The 20,904-nt window shown below is 38.2% G+C and overlaps 1 protein-coding gene and 1 pseudogene across 18 annotated transcripts in view; both read left to right on the top strand.

Annotated features, from left to right (window-relative positions):
* Window positions 1-20,904, top strand: part of DLG2 (discs large MAGUK scaffold protein 2) — a 1,856,054-nt gene that overhangs the window by 1,514,230 nt on the left and 320,920 nt on the right. The window lies entirely within an intron of this gene.
* On the top strand, window positions 608-18,961 carry LOC308504149 (L-lactate dehydrogenase A-like 6A; annotated as a pseudogene). The gene is made up of 2 exons: window positions 608-723; window positions 18,039-18,961. The product of its transcript is annotated as an L-lactate dehydrogenase A-like 6A (transcript).

Genomic DNA, 20,904 nt, shown 5'->3' with positions numbered 1-20,904 from the left:
CTATTTAATATCATATCTGTGAAATGTTCCTTTAAAAGGAACTCATGATCAAGTAAAGGATCATAAAGAAATGCTCTGAAAGCATTTTTTAACATTATTTAACTGAAAAATCTTTGTTTTTTTTACCCTGGTATACGAATTACTATCTAATGGAACATATGTTTAGAAATTCTGCCTTAAACGAATCTCCAGAAAAACTCATGCAGATATTTCATTTGGGAGCAGTAATATTTTCACATTAAAATCTTATTTGCAGAGCCGAGGGGGTGGGTGGAGAGAATGTAACCCAAATACCTAAGACCGGAGAACTATCCTCCTCAATCTGGAAAGCTCTTCCTGAAGCAGATGTGCAACTTCAGGAGGAGAAGGAGCATTAGATAAGGGATGTTTTTTGCATACAATTTATTAACCTAGCTGCATAAAACCAATCCGCAGATATTTCCTAGGCATCAACTAAGTGCCAAAAACTACTAGGCACTGATGATACAACAAGAAAAATAATAGTATGTCCTTAATGAACATAGAGCCTCATGAGGGGAGACAAACACACAAACTGATTATTTCCAGTACAGCATGGAAACTGCTAACGGTCAGCTCTGCAGACAATATGAGCACAAAAGAGAGGCTCTCCTTAGCCCAGCCTGGGAAGGTGGAAGGGCTTCCGGAAGAGAAGCTCCCCGACAAAGAGGGCCCCGAGTTAGCAAGAACAGTGGTGAATGAGAGGTGAAATGCCTATTATCTCCTGAGTATGCGCTTTAGTATTGTGCCTGGTACCGCACTACAATGTCAAGCAGTCCTAACAACAACCTGGTTGGGTTGAAGGCTCAGAGAAATTCCATAATTTTCCTAAGATCACACACATAATCAGGAATGACAGTGGTATTTGAGCCACTATTGTTCCTGATTTTAAAGCCAGGATGTTCTGCTTTAAGAAAGAAAATTGAGTGTGACAGTTTGCCGATGTCTGAGTCTATCTGCACTCTTAAGTCCAGTTAGTGAGAAAATCATAAATGCCTGAAATAATAGAGCATTTACAAAGAGACATATGAGCCACCACAGAAAGCCATTGTACACACAGACTCTAAGATTGAAGAGACTTAGAAGCAATATCTAGATCCTCTGAAGCGTCTCCTGATGGCAAGGGTTGTGTCTCATTCATCTCTGCATCCTACTGTTTAACACAGAACCCAGCTACTAAGCAAATGTTGAATGAACGAATGAATGAATGAATGAATGAATGAATGAATGAATAATTGAGACATCCTTGCCCACTTCTCTGAAGGCAGCTAGGAATCCCAGGACTCCTGTTAGTTGTATTCACCTGGACCTTTGACCTGCTGTCCTGAAGATTCACAATGTCTTAAAGATTTTTGCTTTCTGGCTGTCAGAATATATTTTCCAAATCAGACAAATTCTTCCCTAATTGGCTAGTAGGAATTCCCCATAGATCATGCTAAATCCATGATGCTTGTTTAAAATCTGTTGATAATATATACTCTTCTTCGAAAAAGATGTTTAGATAATTAGGAGTTCCTATTCAAGCCTCAAAAAATAACTCTTGGTCCTAAGCCTTCTCTACATGAACATTGAAAATGAGCTATGACAGCTGAGCCCTGATAAAGGGGAAGCCTTGAAGAGAGCTCTCAATTTGTAAAGAAGGAATGATGGATCCTCAACTAAAAGTGGACCGACTTTTAGTTCCAATTTGTTGTTGCCTCAGACTAACCTATTTTGCTGGCTAATCCCTAATCACCCTTACATTTGCATCACCGTTTCTATTCAAGTCCCTTACTGTGGACATTATCCCACTTGACCCTTCTAGTATCCCTTCAGGATGGCTAGAAAAATGGTCACTTTGTCATTTTATGCAGTAGGAGACTGAAGAGTTCACTGGTTTTCTCACTCAGAGCCAGTAGATCCAAGCTGAGGCCTCCTTCTGTCACAACCAGCTTCCTTCCCTGTAATGCTAACTACTTTAAAGGGCGCTCTGACAGTGAATTGGGCTGCTGGAGTTCTGGACTCCAGACAAACAGACATAGCTCTGGATGACTTAAATGGAAAAGGAATTTATTGGAAAAATAATAGATAGCTCACTGGATCTTCAGGTAGGCTGGGAAACCAGGCTCAGAGGCCAAAAGGAAATCCCGCAGAAGGACAGACTGTGAAGGACGCTGTTCCTGAGGCCATGATTATTGTCCACTTATGGCTAGGTCACACTTCTGGAGGAACTGTGGGAAAACCTCTCTCTCCACAAGCGTTACACCTCATGTGGGAACTTTAAGTTCCCAGGAGGAACGTGTGCGTGGCCTGTTCATGCTATGGCTGCCAAGGCTTGGGGAAAGCCACTGCCCCCTGTAGCTTCTTGGTGGGGAGGGAGGGAGGTAAAGCTGTGCCTCTTTCCTACCTTGGATTGGCCCAAAATAAGAATATTATTTGGACACTGAGTCATAAATGATAAATGTCCACAAGAGATCATTTGGCTTGTTGAGTTTATTTCGGGATTTTTTTTAGATCTAGAATCTTGACAACTATAACTGCTTTTGAAACACTAGAAATTATTTCAGGGGAATAGCCTTCATTGGGAGCGGCAGAGGCCTGTTTTTGGGCAGCTGGCAGTGCCTTCCCAAACACTGCTCATCCAAGTATGTCAACAAGAGATTCAGGCCAGGACAAAAATACCAACTTTGACCATGTCTATGGACCATGCATGAAGACTTCGTTTCTAATGATGATGGTTTTCTATTTCCAGCACTTTGGGCCCCAAAGTAATTTAAAATGTCTTTCTGAGGTAAAGGTATTTACAAACCAATGAACTTTGTCTGGAAAAGTCTTTATAGCTCTACTAAACAGCCATAGACACTCTCTAACAAAGAAATTAATGGACCATCAGTTATTTTGAGGTGAATCCACATTTTGGTCTTTAAGAGAGATGAGGAACAGGTCAAATGGGGTATGGTCTCAAGTTCTATTATTTTTACTTTTGTAAAAATGTACGAAACTATAGAGAAAATATATATAGAAAAATATAGAAAAGATATTATCCTACCTTGGATAAGACATTGCACAAGGGCTAGAGATATAGCGGCAAATATAATAGGTGCCATCATCACCCTTGTAGAGTTTGCAAATTTGAGTTCTGAGTGTGCTACCAAAGGGGAGCCACAGGTGCTAGGGAAGACGAATAAGGGAACTTGACCCAGACTGGGGGACCAGAAAGAAGATATCCCTGAAGAAGTGATGTCTTACCTCAGGCTTATACTTTGTACATCTTTTAAGCCTGAGGTAAGACATCATTATATATATATATATATATATATATATATATATATATATATATATATATATATATATATATATATATATAAAGTATACGTACCAGGCCAGGGGGACAGGGCCAGAGAGGAAAAGTGAAGCAGAAAACCAGCACACCTGGTGGCCCAGAAAGCAGGGAGAACACACCATGTGTAGGTGATTAGGATAGAGAGAGTGAGGGGAAGTTTGTGGAGAGGTGAGATTAATGAGGAAAGAGGCACATCATACATCTTCTAAGGCCTTAAAAGGGAATGGGATAAAAGGACAGCAGGAACTTGTGGTAGGGTTTTAACTAGGATAACGTTTGTGGCCACCAATTCCAACATGGAGTTGGGGGTGGCGGGGAGGGCTTCCCCACACCAACAAGCAATTCTGCAGCAGCAGCTGGATGTCTTATAATTCAACTCCATTCTGACACTGTCGACCCAAAGATAGCATCAAATCTCACAGGTTAAGGACTCAGTCTTGCAGGACTGCCCAACGTCCACTCCCCGGGCCACGTCAGATGACAGTCCCAAGTTCAGGTTATCTTCTGGGCTTCTCATCAACCCGGTGTAGATCGGAGCAACCCCCTCCTGTGGTTCACAGAACTCAGAGAAACATTTGACTTACTAGATCACTGTTTATTATAAAAGGATATAATTCAGAAACAGCCAGATGAACGAGATACATTGGACGAAGTATGAGGAAAGGGTGTGGGGCTTCCTTGCTCTCTCCAGGAGTGCCACTCTTCTAGCATTTCCACATTTTCATGAACGAAGAAGCTTTCTGAACCCTGTCCTTAGGATTTTTATAGAGGCTTCATTACATAGACATGATTGAACTCAATCTCCAGCCCCTTTCCTCTGCCAGAAAGCCTAGGGATTGGAGCTGAAAGTTCCAAGCCTCTAATCATAAGGTTGGTTCTCTTGACAACCAGGCCCCATTCTCAGGTTTGGTCCAAAAGTTAGATCATTAACATAAAAAAAGACACCTTTATCACTCAAAGGTCTTAGGAGTTCTGTGCTAGAAATGGAAACAAAGACCAAATGTATATTTCTTATTATAAATCATAACATCACACAGGGGAATAGCATGATCAGAGTTGATAGAATTTGTCAGGTTTGTGTGAAAGGTGGGGAAAAAAAAATACTGACTTTGAAATCAGGTAGACTTAGGGTCCAGGTCTAGCTTTACCTTTTACTGCGTGGTCTCGGTCAAGATATTTAAATTTCCTGATGTCTGGGAATTTTACCCTGTAAGATAATAGAAATCAGACTGTGTGAAGTATCTATGACATAGGAAGTGTACAATAAATATCTATTACCTTTTCTTCCCTCTCACACTAAATTCAAAGTCATTTCATCCAGAATTGACCACAGGGGCCTTGCTGAATTAGTCTCTTGGGGTTTAGGTAATGTGAAATCCAGGAAAGATTCCCAGGAAAACTGACAGTGTTTGTATTTTGAAGCCAAATAGGTATGGTCATTTGAAGAGAACAGCAGTCTATTTCCAATTACAAGCAATCCTAACTTTGACTATGATGGGGGTTTCCACTGCTGTACCCACACCACTTTCTTCTGACCCCAACCGGTCTAATTAGATTTTCCTCCTAATTTTCTATATTGAAAGTTTTTAAAGGCAGAAGGCAAGGAGTTCTATTTACGTTTCTGCCAATTATTAGGTTGGTGCAAAAGTAATTGCGGTTTTTGCAATTATTTTCAACCTTTTAAACCACAATTACTTTTGCACCAACCTAATAAAATGCACTTATGAATGGCCTTCTGTGGGTCTAGCATTGTACAGAACACATTCAGACATACATGTATCCATACATCCACATGCATACACACACATCTGCAATCACCCTCACTTCACTCTTCATGAAGAAACCAAGCTACAGAGAAGTTAAATAATGCATCCGAAGTGATAGGTATAATGAAAACCTGGATATTTAGCTGCTCTTTACTTACATATTTTTCCAGTTATTTTCATGTACTCGTACTATGGTATATGAACCTACTATTCAAAGATACAATAAATAGCACATTGCTACTGAGGTTATCTCCTAAAATTCCACAAGATGGCAGTAAAAGGTTTTGCATAGAACTATATATACCAGTGGTGTTTGGTCTATTGGCTGAGTTTTTGTACTATTGTTTGTATATGTCCATAGTATTAAAACTGGTTGTTACCATGATGCTAGACTTTTAAAATATAATTCAAAAAATGAAAAGTGAATTCAAATCTCGAAGTAGAATTTATGACTTTGGTTTATTCTCTCTCTCTCTCTCTATCTCCATCTCTCTTTCTATATAGACATGGTGCCAAAAAGAAGTATACATATTTTAAGAAAGGAAAAAACTGTATTCAAAGTGTAATATTCAATATATACCGATAACAAAAGATGAATACAAGTCACATTTGATTTCTGCAATTACGAGAGGTGCTCAAAGTGGTTGCGATCAGCATAATTTTAATACAGTTTTTTCCTTTCTTAAAATGTATACACAGTTTTTGGCACCGTGTGTGTGTGTGTGTGTGTGTGCGTGTGTGTGTGTGTGTGTGTGTGTGTGTGTGTGTGTATCAAGAGAGATTGAGAGAGAGAGAGAGAGAGAGGGACAGAGAAAGAGAGAGAGCTGTTTTAATCCACCAGGAACTCTATGAGCCGAGGTAGCTGGAGAAAATTCAAAATGAGAAATGTTGCTCCTTCCTGAATGTGACCAATCAATGATTCTCCAGCTTGAAGGAAAGAAAGAGAGGGGTCAGGGAAGGGCCAGAAGTTAATCTTCCATCTGATGTAATTGCTTGTTATTTCTCTATGTTCATAATCTACCCTGGAGGGAAACTTTCCCAGTGGACCATGTTAGAAATGATGCTGTGATCCAAACTACAAAAATATTTATTGCCTATATCTCTCATGTTTTATGCGCAACATAAACTGTACTAAACTATGGCTATTTTTTTTCATGTATTTTTATTATTCTACTGAGACATTTGTGATAGAATTAAGGACATAAGTCAGTTGTTCCTGGAATTATGAACAACCCAGAAAAGCACACTCTTTCCATATTTAACATAAATATAATTGAGTGTTCATTAGCATCTACTTTGTGTGTGGTAGTCAGTGCTTAAGGATCAGAAAGATGGCATTAGTCTACATCAAACATATAAAACATTTTAAATTCAGCATTCGATAGCTCTCTCTGGTTTAAAGTCTTTGGGCACTGTCCCATGCTGCCCACATTTCTCTCTTTCCCTCATTCCTGAGCTCTCTCTAATCTCTTACTTACTACCTTCAAATCCATGGTCATTTGTGTTATGAAAAAGAGTACAACTATCATTTTTGCTTGCTCGTAAGAGATTCTTCTTTCACCTTGGTGGCTCACCATTGTATTTTCTTAACTCAGTTTGTTACCTGAGAAAAATTCTGATACAAGCTATTACAATAATACTATTACAATAATATATCTTTCGTTCCCATACTAGTATCTACTTAAATCTTTTGTTAGAAAAGAACATATCCCACTCTGTTCATTTATCTACTCATCTCTGTCTACAACAAAGTCAATAGGAGCTTTCAGTACCCACGTTACTTTGCTACAAAGATGTAGTGATGATGAAGCCATGTATAATGTTCTCAAGATGCTTGTTGTCTAGGAGAAGAAATAAGTCAGTCCACATGGCTATGCCATAAGAAAAGTACAAAGAGGCAAGTGAGTTCCACAGAAGAGGCAAAACCTGACCTCGTGATCTGTGGAGGATTTATGCTCTCCTTAGTAATGAGAAGACCCTCTTAGTTCCCACCCTCAAGTCTAAGACAAACCATCTTTTCATCAGACCACAAAGGAAGAATATGAAGTCTGGTGCCTGGATAAAAAGCCAGGAGGCTCAAGAATTTTGAGCAGTCCAAGCCAACAAGACATGAGATAGAGGAGTCTAGCCAGGCTTCTGAATCCCAGGCCAAGGACTCTGAGTTCTAGACTGTGGTAGGAAAAGCAAACAGTTCCCAGGTACAGACACATCAATGCACCCTGGGCAAATTCCCCATTCTCCTCACTTCTCTGTGAAGTGAAAAGATGGCACCTCTTGATCTCTCAAGTGCCTTCCAGTTCCAACATGCTAGGAATGCATGTGTTTAAGAGAACTCTAGATGATGAAAAGGAGGCACTGAAAGTTTTTGAACAATTACTTTATAATTAATAACTAAAACTTTCCCTTTAAATAATAAGAGTTTAAAAAATGAAAATTGAAGGCATGTATTTATGCTTTGTCAGAGTACACTGGTTATAATTTAACCATAAAAAGAAAGTCTAAATTCTCCAGTATAGCTTTTTAAAAAGTATATTCCAACCTCATCTCTAAAATTCCCTCCTTTCTCCATAGAGCTAAATATTAATCATATTTAATATTGTATCTTCAAACATTCTCCCCAGCCCACCCTCCTCTCCTGAAAACTCTTCTATTCAGCCTTCAGATCTCAGATTACTTGTCACACTCTCTAAATGCCTTCTTTCATAAATCCTACCTCACTCTCTCAAAACACACAAAAAATGCTTCCAGGTTAGGATTTTTTTTCTTTTTTTTTTCTTTCTTTCTTTTTTTTTTTTCTCATACTTTTTTACAGTTTTATTTGGGGAGGGTGCATGAAGAAGGATACTTTTTTTATTCAGCACAAACTGCTCAACTGTGATCTAACACAGCTGTGAGAACAGCATGGTTATGGAATAGCTCAATAGTGTTACAGCTCAATTATGAAGCAGCATGGCTGTGAGGAGGCCCTGGGGCCAGGCCCCTCTCTGGCTAGACAGCTCTGCCATGCCCTGCTCTGCTCCAGCAAGACATCTTCAGTGTTTTAGCTCCAGCTGGAGAAACATAGTTTTCAGTTTTTGGAGAAAAGGGAAAGTGTACTCCCAAGCCAAAGGGGAGCTGACTTATATAGACAGAAGTTCCTGTCCCTGGTCCCTGATTGACTGGTCTGTCCTCATACAAATGAGGACTCAAAATCCTTGCAATTTGATTGGTCCAAGAAAATGTGCTGGTTGGTCAGAATGGAGCCTCTCTGATTGGTCTGAAGATGCTGATGGTGATATAGCTGTGCAGCTCTGATTGGACAAAGAAAACCTCAGTTCTATTGATTGAACTACAATTCCAGGAAATCCTTTACAAGGCCTGCCTCAGATGGCAGGAACATTGTGCAGGCAGGCAGTTCAGTGCAGACTTCTACCTGAAGCATAATTTACATAAGAGGCCCCTGTGTAGAAATGGCTGCTGGGCTCTGTTTTTTAAAATTTGAGCCCATTTAGCCAGCAGGAGCCCTTCTTAATAGGTATCTTCTTTCTCAGGGTCCACAATATTTTGCATTTTATGTGTCTGTCATGCTCAATCTTCCATCTACATTGAATACATGGATTAGAGGTATAATTGTTTTATTGTCTTTGTCTACTACTTCTGTCACCTTTGTCATTGCTAGGTCAGTTTTGACTGATTTTTCTTCTCATTATGATTTGTATTCCCCTGTTCCTTTGTATGCCTGGCAATTTTTAGTTGGCTGCCAGGTACTATAAATTTTACCTTTTTGGGTACTGGATATTTTTGTAACCTACAGATATTCTTGAATTTTCTTCTGGTTTGTGATTAAGTTACTTGGAAACAGCTTGTTCCTCTTGGGTCTTGCTTTTAAGTTTGTTAGGCGGGACAGAGCAACATTTAGTGCTAGAGCTAATTTTAATTGGACTGTTGAAATAAAAACCCTTTCTGTACTCTTCCTGATACACTATGAATTTTGAGGGATTTGTTTGTTTGTTTGTTTGTTTGTTTGTTTATTTGGTTGGTTGGTTGGTTGGTTGGTTTTGTCTTGCTGGTGGGGAACAGGCACTATCCCCAGCCTTGTGTGAGCTCCTGGAATTGTTCCCTTTAATCCTTTTGAGTGATTCTATCCCTTGTCTCTGGCAGTTTTCTCACACATATGAATTGATCGATACTCTGCTGAATAAATGAGGGGAACCCTTGTACATCTCTGGCAATCCTTCTCTAGCCATATGTTCTTAGGTATACACTTTACAAACTCAGGCCTCTGAATTCTCAGCTTCATCTCCTCAGCTTGTGGGAGACCTTGGCTCCATTTGAGTTCTGCTCTGCGCCAGGTGTTGGAAACCTTCTCTGGACAGTAAGCTGGGGGCAATCATAGGTTCCTCTTCTTTTCCATATCTCAAGGTTCTTTGTTTCTTTTATTTGAACCTTCCATATCTCAAGGTTCTTTGTTTCTTGATGTCCAGTGTCTTGAGTGCTCTTTCATATATTATGATGGGTTTTTATATTAACATGGGAATGAAAATCCAGTCATTGTTACTCTATTATGCCCTCCAGTGGCATTACCACTGTTTGCTAATTAAATTTAACTTTGACCTCAGTTTTGTTTATTTCTTATTGATTTGATCTTACATAAGTTGTCCAATTTTTTTGGTGGTTGTTGTCATCTGGAGTAAATCTTTGACAATAGTATATACTTAAGTTATTCTTTACATTCTATTGTTATTTTTCTCATATATGTTTCAGATTTTTTAAAATTTTTATTAAATTTATTGGGATAATATTGGTGAGTAAAGTTATATAGGTTTCAAATTCACATTTCTAAAATACATCATCTATACATTGCATTGTGTGTTCACCACCCAGAATCAATTCTCTTTTTGTAACCATATATTTGACCCCCTTTTCCCTTTTCTATGACACCCTCTCCCCCCTTACCCTCTGGAAACCACTAAATGTCTGTGTCTATGAGTTTGTTTCTTTGTTTGGTTGTCTTGTTCTTTCGTTGCTTTCAGTTTTACATCCCACATATGAGTGAAGCCATATGGCTCTCAACTTTTTCTGTCTGACGTATTTCGTTTAGCATGATAATATCAAGATCCATCCATGTTGTCACAAATGGCAGGATTTCATCTTTTCTTATGGCCGAGTCATTGTACATATCATTGTATATATGTACCGTGTCTTCTTTATCCAGTCATCTATTGAAGGACACTTTGGTTGTTTCTCTGTCTTGCCCACTGAGGATAATGCTACAATGAACATAGAGGAATGTATATCTTTACGGATAATTGTTTTCAGATGTTTTGGGTAGATACCCAGAAGAGGGATTGCTGGGTCATATGGTAATTCTATTCGTAATTTTTTGAGGAATCTCCATACTGTTTTCCATACCACCTGTACCATCCATACTGTTTTCCATAGCAGCTGTACCAATATACATTCCTACCAGCAATGTACGAGGGTTCCTTTTTCTCCACAGCCTCTCGGACACCTGTTATTACTTCTCTTCTTGATAATAGCCATTCTAACAGGTGTGAGGTGGTATCTCATTGTGGTTTGATTTGCATTTTCCTAATAACTAGAGAAGCTGAATATATATATATATATATATATATATATACACATATATATATGTATATATATACATATATATATATACATATATATATGTATATATATATATATACACACACACACTCACATGTATACATATCTGTTGGCCATTTGTATGTCTTCTTTGGAGAAGTGTCCATTCAGGTCCTCTGCTCATTTTGTAATTGGATTGTTTGTTTTCTTGTTATTGAGTTGTATGAGTTCTTTATATATTTTGGATATTAACTTCTTATTGGAGGTGTTGTTTGCAAATATCTTCTCCCATTCAGTTGGTCACCTCTTTGTTTTGTTGATGGTTTCTTTTGCTGTGCAGAAGCCTTTTAGTTTGATATAGTACCATTCATTTATTTTTGCTTTTACTTTTCTTGCCTTTGAGGTCAAGTTCATAAAATTCTCTCTGAACCCAACATCCATAAGTTTAGTACCTATGCTTACTTCTATGCAATTTATTGTTTCAGGTCTTATGTTTAGGTCTTTGATTCATTTTGAGTTAATTTTGGTATGTGGTGATTGATAGCAGTCTAGTTTCATTCTTTTGCACATGGCTTTCCAATTTTCCCAGCACCATTATTGAAGAGGCTCTCTTTTCTCCATTGCATGTTTTTGGCTCCTTTGTCAAAAATTATCTGCCTGTATAGGTGTGGATTAATTTCTGGGTTCTCAATTTTATTCCATTGGTCTGTGTGTCTGTTTTTCTGCCAATACCATGCTGTTTTGATTATTGTTGCTTTGTAGTATAAATTGAAATCAGGGAGTGTGATACCTTCAGCCTTGTTCTTTTTTCTTAGGATTGCTCTGGCTGTTCAGAGTCTTTTGTGATTCCAAAAAATCTGATGATTTTTTTGTTCCATGTCTATAAATATTGCCATTGGGTTTTTGATGGGGATTGCATTAAATCTTTATATCATTTTGGGTAATATGGCCATTTTAACTATATTGATTCTTCCAGTCTATCAATAGAATATCTTTCCATTTCTTTATATCTTCTTCAATTTTTTTTAATAATGTTATATGGTTTTCAGTGTATTGGTCCTTCACATTCTTTGTTAAGTTTATTTCTAGGTATTTTATTCTTTTTGTTGTAACTGCAAAAGGAATTTTTCTTTGTTTGTTTTTTCTGAAATTTTATTTTTAGTATATAAGAACGCTGTGGATTTTTGTGCATTGATTTTGTAATCTGCAACTTTGTTTATTGTTTCTAATAGGTTTTTGGTGGAATCTGTAGGATTTTCTATATAAAAGAATTATGCCATCTGTAAAAGGTGACAATTTAATTTCTTCATTCCCAGTTAGGATGCTTTTTATTTCTTTCTCTTGCCTTATTGCTCTGGCAAGGACTTCCAATACTAGTTGAATAACAGTGGTGACAGGGGACATCCCTGTCTTGTTCCTGATCTTAGAGGAAAAGCTTTCAGTTTTTCACCATTAAGTATTATTTTAGCTGAGGGTTTGTCATACATAGCCTTTATTATGTTGAGATACTTTCCTTCTATACCCACTTTATTAAGTGTTTTAATCATAAATAGATGCTATGTCTTGTCAAATGCTTTTTCTGCATCTCTTAGTATAACCATATGATTTTTAACCTTTATTTTGTTTATGTGGTATATCACATTAATCAATTTGCATATATTGACCCTCCTTGTGCCCCTGGAATGAACCCCACTTGATCATGATGTATAATCTCTTTAATGTATTGTTGTATTAGATTTGCTGTTAAGTTTGTTATTATATTGTATTAAATCATCTTTGAATTTTGGGTAGAATTCACTAATGAAGACTTCTGGTCCTGGACTTTTGATTTTGGGGAGGTTTTAGATGACTAATTCAATTTCTTACTGTTTATTGGTAGATTTTCCAGTTTTGTGATTTAGTCTAGGACCCTTTTACTTTGAGTCTATATTTGTCCTTGTAGCTGAGATGTGTCTCTTGAAGACAGCATATGTTTGGGTTTTGGTTTTTTTGTTGTTGTTTTTAATCTTATCTGCTACCCTGTGCTTTTTTATTGGTGAGTTCATTTTATGCACAGTTAGGGTGATTATTGATATATAAGGATTTCCTATAGCCATTTTATCTTTTGCTTTCTGGTAGTTCAGTGTCTCCGTTGTTTCTTTGCCTTTGTGTTTCTGTATGTTATTTTAGTTTGGTGGTATTCTATGATTTTTCTGTTTCTTCTTTTTTATGTTATGTGTCTCTCTTCTGGATTTTTTCTCTTTCCTTTTTTTTTTTTTTTTGAGTCATTACCGTTAAGTTTATGTACGAGGTATGATCACAAAATATGGTAAATATTTAAATTTTAAAAAATGTATTACAGTAAAAGACACACTGTTATTAACCCCCCTAAAAATACCCCCCTTCGCTTCCAACACACTTATCTCATAATTCTTGCCACTTTCCGAAGCAGTTCTGGAAGTCCTCTTTCATGAGTATCTTTAGTTGTGCTGTCCTGGCTACCTCTATATCTTGAATCATTTTGACTTTAGGGAAGAGCCAGAAGTTGCATGGTGCCAGATCTGGTGAATACGGTAGATGAGGACACACTATAATGTTTTTATTTGGCATAAATTGCCATATACCAAAAGCAATGTGTGATACAGAGCCGCCTTTCTGTTGTGGTCAAAACATATAGTGAACGCTGCTGCCAAATGCCATCCAAAAGAAAGTCAGGGATGTTCAATATGGGAAGTGGTGCATCGAACCTTAGTAACAGGGTGTGACAAGTTTCAACTTGTTTGGTGCTGTCAGTCAGGTGTGAGTTATGGTTGAGAGAAGATATGTTTTAAAATGTACCATAAATCATCCTCCATCATGACAATGCTCCATGTCACACATTGCTTCTGGTATGGCAGTTCCTGTCAAATAAAAACATTATGGTGTGCCCTCATCCACCTTAGTCACCGGATCTGGTACCCTGTGACTTCTGGCTCTTCCCCAAAGTCAAAATGATTCGGGACATGGAGGCAGCCATGACAGCACAACTAAAGACACTCACGAAAGAGGACCTCCAGAACTTCTTCAGAAAGTGGCAAGAACGATGGGATAAGTGTATTTGAAGCTAGGGGGAGTATTATGAGGGGGATTGATGACAATGTGTTTTTTGCTGTAATAATTTTTTATTTAAATATTCATCCTATTGTTTGATCACACCTCATAAAAGAAAGTATCATATACACAGTAGTCCTTGTTTTTTCAGCATGCATCTTGTCTCTATTCCCCTTTGCAAATTCAAATCTTTACTTCCTCCCATTTTATGTTTTTGTTGTCACAAATTATCCCTATTTATGCTGTGAGTTAATTTCTGAGTTGCAGTAACAAATTTTTTTCTTCTCTTTTATTATGTTTTTATCTTTTTTATCATTTATGTTATGTTTAATTGTATAGTGCCCTATTCTGTGAATGGGTTCCCATTTTCTGCTTCTGTCTGTCTGTTAGTAATCTTACTCATATTTTGTCCTTTTGTCTTTTTGTTTCCATCAAAATAAATTCCTTCAGTATTTCCTATAATGCATGCCTTGTGGTGCAAAATTCCTTCAGCTTCTGTATACCTGGGAAGGTCTTTATTCCTCCTTCATATCTAAAGGATAACATTGCTGATTATATTATTCTTAGCTGGTAATTTCTCTATTTCAATAGTTTAAATATTTGACTCCCTCCTGGCTTGTAGAGTTTCTGCTGTAAAATCTGATGATAACCTGATTGGCTTTCCTTTGTAGGTTACCGTCTTCTTTTCCCTGACTGCCTTGAGGATTCTTTATTTGTCATTAATTTTTGACAGCTTTAGTATAATGTGCCTTGGAGAAAACCTGTTAGGAATGAGGTCATTAGGTGTTCTGTTTGCTTCTTGAATTCGAGGATCCAGTTCTTTCCATAGGTTTAGGAAGTTCTCGTGAACTGTTCACTTGAATAAATTTCCTTCTCTCTCTCTTTTCCTTCTGGTGTACCCATTATTCTTATACCGCTCTTTCTGATGAAGTCAGATAGTTCTTGTAGAGTTCTTTCATTTCTTTTAACTCTCAAGTCTCTCTCTTCTTCCATCTGCATCATTTCCATATTTCTAGATTCAATATCACTAATTCTTTCCCCCATCTGGTCAGTTCTATTTTCCAAACTTGCTGTTTCATTCTTCATCTCTTTTATTGAGTTCCTCAGCTCTAGAATTTCTGTTTCATTCTTTTTAAAAATTCCAATCTCTTCAGTACAATATTCCTTTTGTTCATTGATTTTTTTTCTGAGTTCATTAAACTGCCTACCTGAGTTTTCTTACACCTTGTTGAGTTTTTTCAGAACTGCAGTCTTGAATTCTCTGTCATTTAAGTCACATAGTTCTATGTCTTTAGCTTTACTTAATGGAGATTTTTTATTTTCTTTTAGAGATGCCCTGTTACCACGGTTATTCATGGTAGTTATTGGATTATTTCTCTTCTTTGGCATCTACAGGAGTGAATTCAGTGCATCAGGATTGATACAAAGAGGTCTTTCCTTTGTTTTCCAGTGGGTAGTGCTGGAGCATTTTATTTTCTCTTGTCTTGTTCCTGTTTCTCATTGTAGAAGATTTCCTGGGGGATGTGGACATCTCCTCTGTAACCAGGTAAACTTGGTTTCAGGGCACCAGTGGGAGGGTGTAGTGGGCAATGAGGTTCTGAGCCCCTGAAATCTCAGTGCTGCCCCTATATCCAGATTCAGAGCTGTGTGCCTCAGCAGCCCTGGGTGCCCCTGCTGGAATCCGCCTCAAAAATGTGCAAAAAGGGTGGGCTGGCAGAGGTGGCCGGTTTGTATGTGGTTTTATTCTCCTCTGAATAATGGGGACTGCCAGACCACAGCAGCCTTGCCCCTATAGCTCCTCCCTTGCCACTGGAATTAGCCTCAATGTGTGTCTGTTGCTCAGGAACTGTCTCTCTAGTTCTCAGGGATGTAGATATTCTGCTCAAATCTGACACCACTACCTTTATTTCTGGGGCCCGCTGCTAACACTGGGAGGGTGTGGGTGAGGCAAGCTCTGGAAAGGTGGGAGGAGGTGGCCAAGCTCATGGCTTTGTTTTCTGCCTAGCAATGAGGGCCGTTAGATTGAAGTTGTCGCACTTCTGTATTCTTCGTTGCCCTGAGGTCTAAGCCCTGATTGCTGGGTTCAGCCATATTATATGCTGATCCCTAGACAGGATTGCTGGGACCCCAGAGAGCACACCTGCAGTTTGAATCCTTTCCTCTCCTTGGATCGCAATGAGATCCTGCCTGCATCCCGCAACCTCCATCTCTGCACTTCCCCCTTCCCTCCTTCTCTGTTAGCCCGATTAGCCCACCTTCAGATGTTTTGATGCACAGATCTCTCAGACGTGTTTGCATGTTGCATAGATAATTCTTTCTGGAATTATAACTGTTCAACTTGTTGTAACTTCAAGCGGTGAGGTCAAGGGGCACCCTTCATGCCACTATGTTTCCGACATCACCCTACTTTTATAGTTCTAGAATTTGTTCTAATAAGTTTTGCTCTAGTGCAAAACAGGTTAGGGTTTCTTTATGCACTCATATGCCCAGTATTTTCCCTCTCAAAACACTTACCATGATAATTTGTAGTGATATATGTAATAATCCATTTTCCTCACTAGATTGTAAATCAGGACAGTGTGTCTTTTGTTCGCCTGACACATAACAGATATCCTATATATATCTAATGAGTGAATAAATATAGTTAGATTATTATTTTAAGTCAGTAGATTCTTTATGAAGACCTAATAAAATAATGCACATCCAATAATGCATGGCATTGTACGTCTATATTATTCAGAAAATGATGTTAGGGGTTGTCCCTATTGGTTAATTTCTGAAGGATTCTTGAAGGATTGATTCTTGAAGGATTATCAATTTACAGGAATATGTACAGCCTAATAACATTTCAAGAATGTTTATAAGATTGCCTAACAGCTCAAAAATGAAAACATAAAAAGTGTAGTTATGTCTTCTGTATAACAACCACTAGAGGGCAATAAAAGCAAACTTTGAACATCTTAAAGGTTAAAATAGAATTATAAAAAAAAATTTTCTGATTAAAATCTGGATAGATGATCTTGTTCTCTGAAATAGATATAGGATGTGTAGGCTGTAGTTTCTGTGAATATGGCCTTATTACTTATAATTGCCTTTGTAATGTGGTATTAAAAGCTAGATTATCTGTGATGATAACATCACCCTATATTTTGTATGTCATTTGAACCTCTCACAAAACTAGCAGAGAATATATTCTTGTCCCATTTTCCAATGGAAAAACTGAGGTTCAGAAGTATTAAAACAATCAGTAGCCGTAAGAAGGCAAACTACGAACCCAAACCCTGTCAGTACTTATTGACTGCTTACATTTACATACAAAATTCTTTGCTAAGGCACACAGTTAGGGAAAACACAGTTCTCAAAATTAATTGTACCAGTTTACAATGGAGCTATATGGCAGCAGCTCCTTAGATCTTTTGGTTTTAGGTGACTATAGGTAGGCTATCTGATAATGCTGCCAAATATCTACCTAGAACCTACACACAGAAATGTAGTGTTGGTGCCTAGGAAGAAGATATGCTTCTGTACTCCACAATGGTTAGACCCTTCCTAGGGTTATATGTTCTATTCTAGTTGCTGCATTTGTATGAAAGAATCAAGAAGCAACAGGTTAGGGTTAATGTGTATGATATATTAGAGGGTCAAAGGGAAATTGGGATGTCCTGAAGAGGGTGGGATCAAGGGAAAGGGAGTTTCAAATGCTCCGCATGTAGGCTCTGGAGTCAGAAAAGGTGGTCTGATTTGACATACGCATTACAAATAGAAAACTAATAATTCTAGAGTTCTGGGTTGGCCTATTCTCTGAAGGTCAAATATGAAAGCCAATGCATGTACAACGGTCCCTCCAGGATTCACTTGCTAGAGAAGAAGCCCCTTGACTGCCTCAGTCTGAGCAGACGTGAGAAGTCCTTTCAATGGAGGCTCTGGTGAGGCGTGTGCCAGGTGAGCGAGGCCTTACCAGCTGAACTAGCAAGGTGAAGGGGAATTAAAATCCTCAAGGGCTTTTTTCCCTTGCCCTCAATGAGTTGACCTCCAATCTCTTCCTCTACCTCCTGGGTGAGACACCATGAGTTGGGCCACAGCAGTCCTGCGGGCTAGCTGGAGAATGCATGCTATGAGAGGGCAGTCCCTTTGCCCAAGGATGGCTCTGTGTCCCCTGCAGGTGGCAGGCCTCTCTCTTGGGCTCAGCTGGCCCTTCACTCCTGTCTCCAAGATGGTAACCATCATGCGTGAATTTATGATGAATTTCATTTCCGAGGAGGTTGCATTCAACATAGTAAGGTCTCCATTAGAGGAACTAAATCGGTTGGCATGGCCTGTGTTATTTCCATTGTATTAGAAGGCTTGGGTGATGAACTTGCCTTTGTGAATGGAGGAAAACTGAAGGGTGAGACAGTGGATCTTAAAAATGGCAGCCCTTTAATGAACATGCCAAATATTGTTTCCAGCAAAGATTTTGTTGTCACTGCAAATTTTAATTTAGTGATTATTGCAGCAAGTGCACACCAGGATAAAGGAGAAATACTCCTTGATTTAATCCAGTGAAACGTGGTCATGTTTAAATTAATGATTTCCAATATTACCCAATACAATCCTCACTGGAAACTGATTATTGTTTACAATCCAGTGGATATCTTAACTTATATAGCCTGGAAATTGGGTGAATTTCCCGGAAACTGTGTTTTTGGAAGTGGCTATAATTTGGACACTGCTTTTTTCCGTTTCTTGTTTGGACAAAACCTTGTTATCCACTCTGAGAGCTGTCATGGGTGGATCCCAGGAGAGCATGTAGGCTCAAGTGTTTCTGTGTGGAGTGAACATTGCTGGTGTCCCTTTGAAGACTCTGACCTCAGATATAGGAACTGATAAAGATCCTGAGCAGTTGGAAAATATCCGCAAAGAAGTAATTGCCAGTGCCTGTGAGATTATTAAAATAAATGAAAAGCAATACTTCTTGGGCCATTGGCCTATCTGTAGCTAATTTAACACAAAACATTTTAAACAATCTTAGAAGAGTGCATCCAGTTTCCACCATAATTAAAGGACTGTATGTAATAAATGAAGAAGTGTTCCTTAGTGTTTTTTGTATCCTGGGGAGAACGGTATTACAGACCCGAGAAAGGTAAAGCTGAACCCTGAAGAGAAGATCTGTTTGAAAAAAAGTGCAGAAACACTTGGGAAACGCTTTAAAGTTGTTTAAACTTACCATTCTGAAGTTATTAAAGAAGAGATAGTAGATATGGGACTGTGTATGTTAAGCTTTTGAATGAACTTGAAACTAAAAGTAGGAAACATTTAGCCCTGTAGCTCTTCTATTTAGCATCCAGATGCGGGCTGATACTTAGTTTTTACAATTCCTAAGTAATTGCATCAAACGAGGTGTGTTTGGTACCTCTAATATACAATGCTTGTCTTCTGTATACATGTAGTTGCCATTTGGTCCAAAAGGATATATGATGTAGGTGTTTGTTGTGTTATAAACAGTCTTATTCTAAGCTGGGGAAAAAAAGGGGGACATCTAATTCTTTTAAGTACATACTAATTATTTTGTTTTGGGTAGTTTATACCTACTTTCATTTATATACTGTAAAGGAAGTTGTAATCACCTTTACAAGGTAAAGATAAAAGTACACACACAAGAAAAAAGTGAATCTGGATTTATGATTGTGAACTTGGGCACTTTACTTCTCTGTGCCTCAGTTTCCTCATCAATAAAATGATGACTTTGTCTACTTATAAGGCTGTTATGGGAATAAAAATAATGCATATATGTTTAGTGTAACATTTGGCATATGGAAGAAATTAGTAGATGCTGCTTTTTGTTGTCGTTAAAGCATTTGCAAATTTCTATAGAAATGAATATTGATTTGTTTGTGTTGTCCTAGAAAATGTATCAGAACCAAAAGAGGCACCAACTAAAAGCAAGAGTTTGTGAATCAGTTAGGTTTGGTTTCAAATCTTGTTTATACAACATAAGACCTAAGTAATCCCGAATGAGTCACTTAGTGTCATCAAATCTCCATTTCCTCATGTTATTGAGCATTTACTGAGTCTTCACTGTGCTAAGGATGGTGGGTAAAGTGATAGGGTCTCGTTTTACTCCATTGTAGTTACTCAAGCAGGGCCTAGCTGACTACCCACAGGGATTTAGGGGGCTTGGGAAAAAGTATTCCTGCAAAGTATGGAACTTTTAATTAAATCACCAAGGATTCTATCAAGAGTGTTTCTCTCTTGAAAATGTTGGAGATAAAATTTGTTCTCACATTCAAGTTGTCTTCATCTGATATGTCATAAACTAGTCATCATCTAGTGAACAGTCATTCAAAATTATTTCCCTTGGAATAGCATTTGGCCTTTAAGATTGACTAGATTCCTTTATTTCCCAGGGAGTAAAACGGAAGAAAAATGGTGGCTTTGGGACCAGAGAAACATTTGAACGCTGCTTTACTGCTAAGTGGTTGTGAGACCTTTGGACAAGTCCTTCCCTTCCCTGAACTGAGTCTTAGCATCTGTAGAATAGGGCTGCCTCCTACCTGAGAGGATTGTTAGGGAGCTTAGATGTGCAGGGGTGTATAGAGCTGCCAGCATAGTGCCTGACACACAGTAGGTAGTAGATGGTCCCCCCATCTTTGCCAGAGTCACCAGCAGACCCAATGTTCACAGCCCTGTGAGCCAGCCTCAAACTCTAAAAGCAGTAGGCACTGGCCTTTCTTATGGTGATTGCCACATCTTCTACACCCAATGACATTGTTCCTCCCAGATGAAAGCTGACTTCTGATACATTTCCCACACTTTTGATCTATAAACTCTTTTCCCTCACACTTTGTCTATACCTAGTATTTTAGTGTCCATATGCTCTTTTACTGTCCTCCTTCAATGAAAACCTATTTCTTGAAAAATCAGATACAGCAGTTCACGATGAGGTTAAACACCAGAAAAAAGGCAATGTATTATCCCAGCTGTATCGAGATTTTAATATATAACAAGCTTAAAGCCAAAGCAATGAATCTCCAATGGCAGAATTATAAGCTTCCCAATAACCCCTACAAGGAAAGATTTTCAAAAACATTGTAGAGTTGTTTGTAGCATTAGTATATTTTTACATTTCAAAGGTGACTACATAAGGCTGTGATCTTCCTGATG

The sequence above is a fragment of the Rhinolophus hipposideros genome, assembly GCF_964194185.1.
Source record: "Rhinolophus hipposideros genome assembly, chromosome: 10".
Taxonomy (NCBI): Eukaryota; Metazoa; Chordata; class Mammalia; order Chiroptera; family Rhinolophidae; genus Rhinolophus; species Rhinolophus hipposideros.
Note: the sequence above shows the minus strand (reverse complement) of the source record. Positions and strands in the feature narration are given on the sequence as shown.